We start from the raw sequence: 6,667 nt of genomic DNA on the forward strand, positions 1-6,667 counted from the left end.
ATCTTTGATAGTTGTTGGGAGCTCCCTCCAAAGATTGAGGAAACCTACAAACATAAAGCTTGAATACAAAAATGTCTCTTTTCCAAAGATATGTTAAAAAACTATAAATTCTAAAACATATAAAAAGTTATGTAAAGAAAATGACTTAATAGTGTAAATCCCTAATGTCAGATTCTTCAGGCTTGAATTTCTTTGAGTCTCCTTCTTCAGCAAAGTTGGCTTGATCTCTTCCTCTCTTCTTATTCCTTGGATTCTCGGGGCAGTCACTCTTGTAGTGACCTTTCTTATGACATTGATAGCACTCTATCTTAGACATGTCAACTTTCTTCCTTCGTCCCTTCGATCTCTTTCCTTTATGATGAGCAACATAAGCATTTGATACTTCTTCAGGATTGGAAACCATTGAGATCCTTAATTCTTCTTGACTACATGCGGTCCATAATTCTTCAAAGGTGGGAGCTACCTTCCAACTGTTGATACCTTAAGAAAATGCACCCCAAGAAGGTGGTAATCCTAATATAGCAGTGATCACCAATTATTTGTCAAAAATAATTTCATCGATGCCTAAAAGATCATCGTTGAGTCTAGCTATCTTCACAAAGAAGGTTGCAACAATGTCTTCATTAGTCATCTTCGTATTCCTCAACTCATTCTTCAAACTTGCTACTTGGCCAATGTTCTTAATAGTGAACATCTTCGACAAGGCTTCATACATCTCCTAAGCATGATCAATGTTAGCTATGAACGGGACAAGATTGTATTTTATCCCTTCTACCATTAAAGTCATAGCCACCAATTCTAGATCCTTAAATTTTTCTTTGTCGGCATCACTACCTTCTTCGATAGGCTTCTTTAAATTTCCTTTTACCAAATCAAGCACCCTGTTCTTCTTAAGGATTAGGTCAATCCTCTTCTTCCAGGATCTAAAGTTAGATGCCCCTTCAAGCTTGTTCTCACCCTTGATAGGGTTAGACATCCTCTTTGAATAAAATAGACTCCTTCCCTGAGATAGTGCCTATGAATGGATTTTCCTTTTTCTTCCTTCTTCACCAAAGCTCTGATACCATGTTGAAAAATCAGAAAGGCAGTAAATATTTTCTTAATCTTGGTAATTACTTGTGATGTTTCTTATTATTACGATTTTTTATATCTTCTTTCTTTAGTTCATCAAGCAATTAACAAAAGTAGTAACACATAAAACAATGAACACAAGATGTAGGCACATGTCAGGGAAAAACCCCCCTCGAGGGGAAAACCCAATCAAATTAATTCTTCCTTTCAATAGTATTCTTTGAGACTCTTCACCCTAGACTAAGACCAGACCTTCCCTCCACACCAAGTCAGCCTCTAGAAGATTGACCTCTTCCCAGTAACTTCGACTATGCAGCAACTTGCAATAGCCAGCAGCTTTCGACAGCAGTCCAACTTGGAAGACTTCGATCTCCCAATCCAGAGCACGAAACAAAGTGAGACCACCACCAAAATTTTGATTTTTCTCTTCTCCTTAGACTCCCCCAAACTCGCATTCACTTCAGCTTCCTGGCAACAGACTTTCCCAACTTCCTACTTCACACCTCTGCCCAGTAGAGAGAGAAATGAGAAGTGATGCTTCAAATGAATTTGTTGTCATTCCTTTTATAGGCTTCTTATGGGGTTGAATGGGTCCTTATGCCAACATGGTTTGGAGGTTACATAATTGATATTTGACTCAATACTTAACATTTTTGCATGATTCAAAAACCCAAGAAGGGTCTCTTTAAATGTATAATAATTCTATAAACCCAAAATAAATCCTAGAAGTCCTCAATGGGGACTTTTACCTAAAACACGGTGACCCAAGCATGAAACTCATGCTTTAATAAGTCACAATAGTAATAATAATAATTCTTTCTTTATTCTTTTGACATAATTACTCGAGTACATTATTTAAGACTAAACATAGTTACTTTTTACAATACCACTATCAACCAACCAACTATCCCACGAATCTGGAGGAGATGAACTAGTAAGGCTAGAAATAAGAATATATTCAGATTGATTCACAACATTACTCTCATACCTAAAAAACTTGACTTCTTTGGTGGACGACGATCTTCAACATGATCACTTGGTGCATATCTTCTTCTTATTTCATATATTCCATTGTGATCATTCCTTCAATCATCTCTTCTTCTTTGATCATTGAACTTGTTGGTGTTGCTTCTAGTATTGTAGCGTGGTACACTGTCCTTCTCGGGGAAATCTCTAGCATAGTGGTCTTTCTTATGACAATTGTAACATTCAATGTGCACTAATTTCTTCCTTATATTTGGATTTCGAGGTGGAGGCTTTTTTGAATTTGATGGACCTCATTTTCCTTTCTTCTTCTTCTTGTTATGAGTGATGAATGTTGCAGGCTCTCCTTCTTCATGCTTTTGAATCCTTCCTCCTGATATCATCCTTGATTCTTCTTGAGTGAGCTTTCCAAAAATTTCATCAAATGATGGAAGACATTGTTGTTGCTTATTGTAGTAATAAAGGTTTCCCAAATAGGAGGGAGACCTCTTAGAGTCACAATCACCAATTCCTTGTCAGGCATAGATTCCCCAACTCTTTGTAATTGATCTCTAAGACAGGATATCCTCATTATGTAGGATTGCATGGACTCTCCCTTGTTCATCTTTGTGTCTTTGAGTTGATCTTTCAAGGAGATGATTTCATTCAAATTGTTGACTTCATACACTCCATCTATCTTATCATACATGTCCTTAAACTTTCTCAAATTTCCAACATATGCAAGTAAATTATCTTGTAAACCATCAGCAATAATTTGCTTTGCTTTTGTACTTTTTCTTGGCGACAGCGGAAGCATTCTCCAACGGCTCGAGTACTTTTCCTTGAATGTATTCTAAACATCATTGTTGTCATCTATGATCTCCAACCTGACTTTCCATGCAACAAAATGGATGAGTCACCCAACTTCTCATTTTCCTTGAAGAAGCAAGACATCTTGACTTGACTAGATTGGCTCCTTCAACTTTCCCAAAGATGATTGCTTCAATGCTTGTATCCCTTTGGGCTTGTCCTTCACCTTAGCAATGATACCATGTTAAATGTTTCATATTGTTTTATGATGTATCAATTACTTTATCCCAATTCAATACTTCAATTAGAAATCTTTCAAATCACAATTAATCTTCCAATCATCAATAGTAATTGACAATAGAACAATAAATACAATGAAAAAGGAGACAATCAACACATCAACAAGAGACACCAGGTTTGGACAAAGACCAGGGAAAAACCCCACTAGGGGGAAAACCCTTTGAAATTCTTCTTCTATTAGATTGTCATAACATGTTCAGCAGAGTTTACAATGATCCCAACACAATATCATCTAGCAAAACAAACCAATAACATTCAGAAATATGTTTCCAGCATCAAAATATATCAGAGACAACTTTTCCTGTATGCGGTCAACTTTGGTCAACAGTCAAATTTTAGTCAAACTTCTCGGTCACATGGAGGAGGAGATGTGCGAGCGACTAAAGGCTTCCAGTCGCTCCCTTGAGCCCGCAAGTCAATGACTGTGGTCAAATTTTTCCTGTGACAAGCCAGTGATTGTAACCCAAAACCCTAAAAATAGATGCGAGCCTCGAACCCTATAATTTCAGACCTTTGCGAACTTCTTTTGTCGTCCTAGCATCAGACCTGTGCGAACCAATCAATGAATAAGAGTAGAAGAAGATTCTTGGAGATGTCCAAATGAGCTTGAGGTCACTTGGATTTATAGGCTTCCAAAGGTGACCAATTTACCATTAGGGTCGACCTTTTCAAATGTGCATATGTGGGATTTACCATTAAGGTCGACCTTTTCAAATGTGCATATGTGGGATTTTCTTCATAAGTACACTTTCCCTTATCCGATTTGAGTGATCTTTAGGTCGACTTTAGTCCTCTCAAAAACAAGAATTCAATGCAATTAGCATATCCATCAAATGAGTTGTCCAAAGTGAAATTTGACCCCCAAGTTTCATAATTTAACACAGAGATCCCTTTTATGCTTGTAGAATCCAATTTCTTTCACTTGTCTTTGGAACATGGATGTATGCGGGACACCCAAAGATTCGGAGATGGTTTACACGTGGCTTCTTCCCTGTGAATGCTTCTTTTGGTGTCATATTATCAAGGATTCTATGAGTCCTTCTATTTTGTATATATATTGCTATCATTGTTGCTTCTCCCCATAGAAACTTTGGTAGATCTTGATCAAATATCACAGTTTGTATACATTCTTCAATGGTTCTATTTTTCCTTTGTGCAACTCCATTCTGCTCGAGGTTGTAGGGAACAATGAGCTCCCTCTTAATACTTGTTTCTTTACAATATGCAATTAATTCTTTTGAAGTGTATTCCCCTCCATTGTTGGATATTAACGTATTTATTTTTCTTTTAGTTAAGATCTCCACTTTCGATCTAAATTCCTTGAACATTTCAAATACTTCATCCTTTGTCTTGAGAAGATAGAGCTTGTCTTTCTAGAATAATCATCAATGAAGGTCACATAATAAAGATGGCCTCCAAGAGATTTGTTAGACATTGGCCCACACACACTGGAATGAATGAAGTCTAATATCTCTCTAGCCCTTGTATCGCTACTTGTAAAAGGTTTCCTTGTATTCTTTCCCAAATCACATCCCTTACATACTCCTTCATGATCTACCTTGATGTTGGGGATGCCCTTTACCATTTGATTGAGTGAGGGTATTATCTTGTAATGAATATGCCCATTTATGCCATAGTTCGATAAGATTGATCTCCATGTGAACTAGGGCTTGAGGAGATGGTGCTATAATTCTATTTAGCCTTCCTTCACGAACTCCAATAATGTTAGCCTTTTTAATACTTGAATAATTTCCCCAAGCCAAAACTTTACCATCTACAAAGGCAACTCTATCTCCTTTATCTTATAAACAAGAAATGGAAAGTAAATTCTTTTTCAAACCTAGGATATAAAGTAAATTCCTTTTCAAACCTAGGATATAGAGTATGTTGTTGAGGTGTAGTTTTGCTCCGTTTTCCAGCATCAGTGATGTAGATCCAAGGCTCTTGACTGCATAGCTATTGTTGTCTCCTACCTCCACTGCATGTGATCATGGTTCCCTTGATAGAGTATGAAGTTGTCCACTTTCTCATGTCATATGTCTTGAGGCTCCATTATCAATGATCCATGTGTTGTCATCATCAAGAGTACCTGTAAGTGTAGCCAAGAATCCTTCAGTCTTGACTTTCCTAGATAGATTGTAGATGATTCTTCCAATCCAGCTTCCAGCAATTCTTATGGTATTGAGTCCCATCTTCAAGTAACTTATCATAGAGGGAGTAACCTTTTCTTCCAAGCCAACAAGGTGATCTTCAACCTTCTTTGACCTTAGCTCTAATACCATGTTGAGAAATCAATGCTTATAGGAATTAGGTTTTGATTCCTCTTTCTTGATAATTACTTGTGAATTATGTTGGCTTCTTTTACTTCTTTATTAGTTTATCTTTCATCAAGAAATTACCAATTATATGTATATTAAGACCACAAGAACAAGAGACACAAGATGTAGGAGCTCAACCAAGGTAAAACCCCTTGAAGGGGAAAACCAATCCAACTCTTCCACTAGTAGATTTAAATCAAGATGAGACTCTTCAATACCTCTTAAACCTAGAAAAATACCTCCTCCAAACACCAAGTTAGCCCAACCCTTCAATAGATGATCCTTGTCAAAGTCTCCAAGTAACAACTTCCCAACAATAACTTCAATCCAAAATCCAGCAACAGACAAAGAATTTAGACCTCAACAACTACCCAAAAACTTTGCACATGTGAGAGATAGATAGCCCATAAACTCGAATTAGGTCTTTCCAGCAAATTTCGTCCTTCTCCAGCTACTTCGCTCTCTTTTTTACCTCTCTTCCTTGAAGATCGAACTTGTTGAATGAATGCTCCAAATAGGTTGAACTTCCTCTTTATATATAGCTTTTCTGCTAGGTCAAATTGCCCGAATGTAGGTCAACTTCATGGGGACAGGGCTGACTTAGTGTGGAGGTGACAAATAACCTTTTTGACTCAAAAATAATTATTTTTACATTATACAAAAGCCCAAGAAGTGTCTAATAAAAATGAAAATGACTCTAATGACTCAAGACAAACCTAGAATCCTTCAATGGAGGCTTTGACCTAGAAAACATTGACCCAAGCATGAAACTCGTGCTTTAATGAGTCATTTTTCTTTAATAATAATTTTCTTTTTGACAAGTACAATTATGAAGACCAATACTAGTTACATTCTTCAACACATTCCTTCATTTAGACTATGATTGTTGGCCATACTATACTTATCTACAAGCATTCCTTATCTATCAATAAGACTAACTTGGAAATGTGTAGGCTCATTAGGCACAAGTGTTGTAACCAAGCCTTCATACCACATGTAATGCCCAACTCTTCTAACCACATGCACATACCCATTTTTTTTCCTTTTTTAAACTATCATTGATAACAAGGTTGATACACAATTGTTAACCATACTCATGTATAAGTCAATTGGCTAGAAAAATCCAATATAAATTAATTTTCTTTCACCTCTTTCAAAGCCATCAAGGCATATGCATCTGACAACCCTTCCTAAAATTGTGCTTC

This window comes from Pinus tabuliformis, chromosome J (assembly GCF_031772625.1).
Source record: "Pinus tabuliformis cultivar Carrire ecotype Pingquan chromosome J, CPIR1, whole genome shotgun sequence".
Lineage (NCBI taxonomy): Eukaryota > Viridiplantae > Streptophyta > Pinopsida > Pinales > Pinaceae > Pinus > Pinus tabuliformis.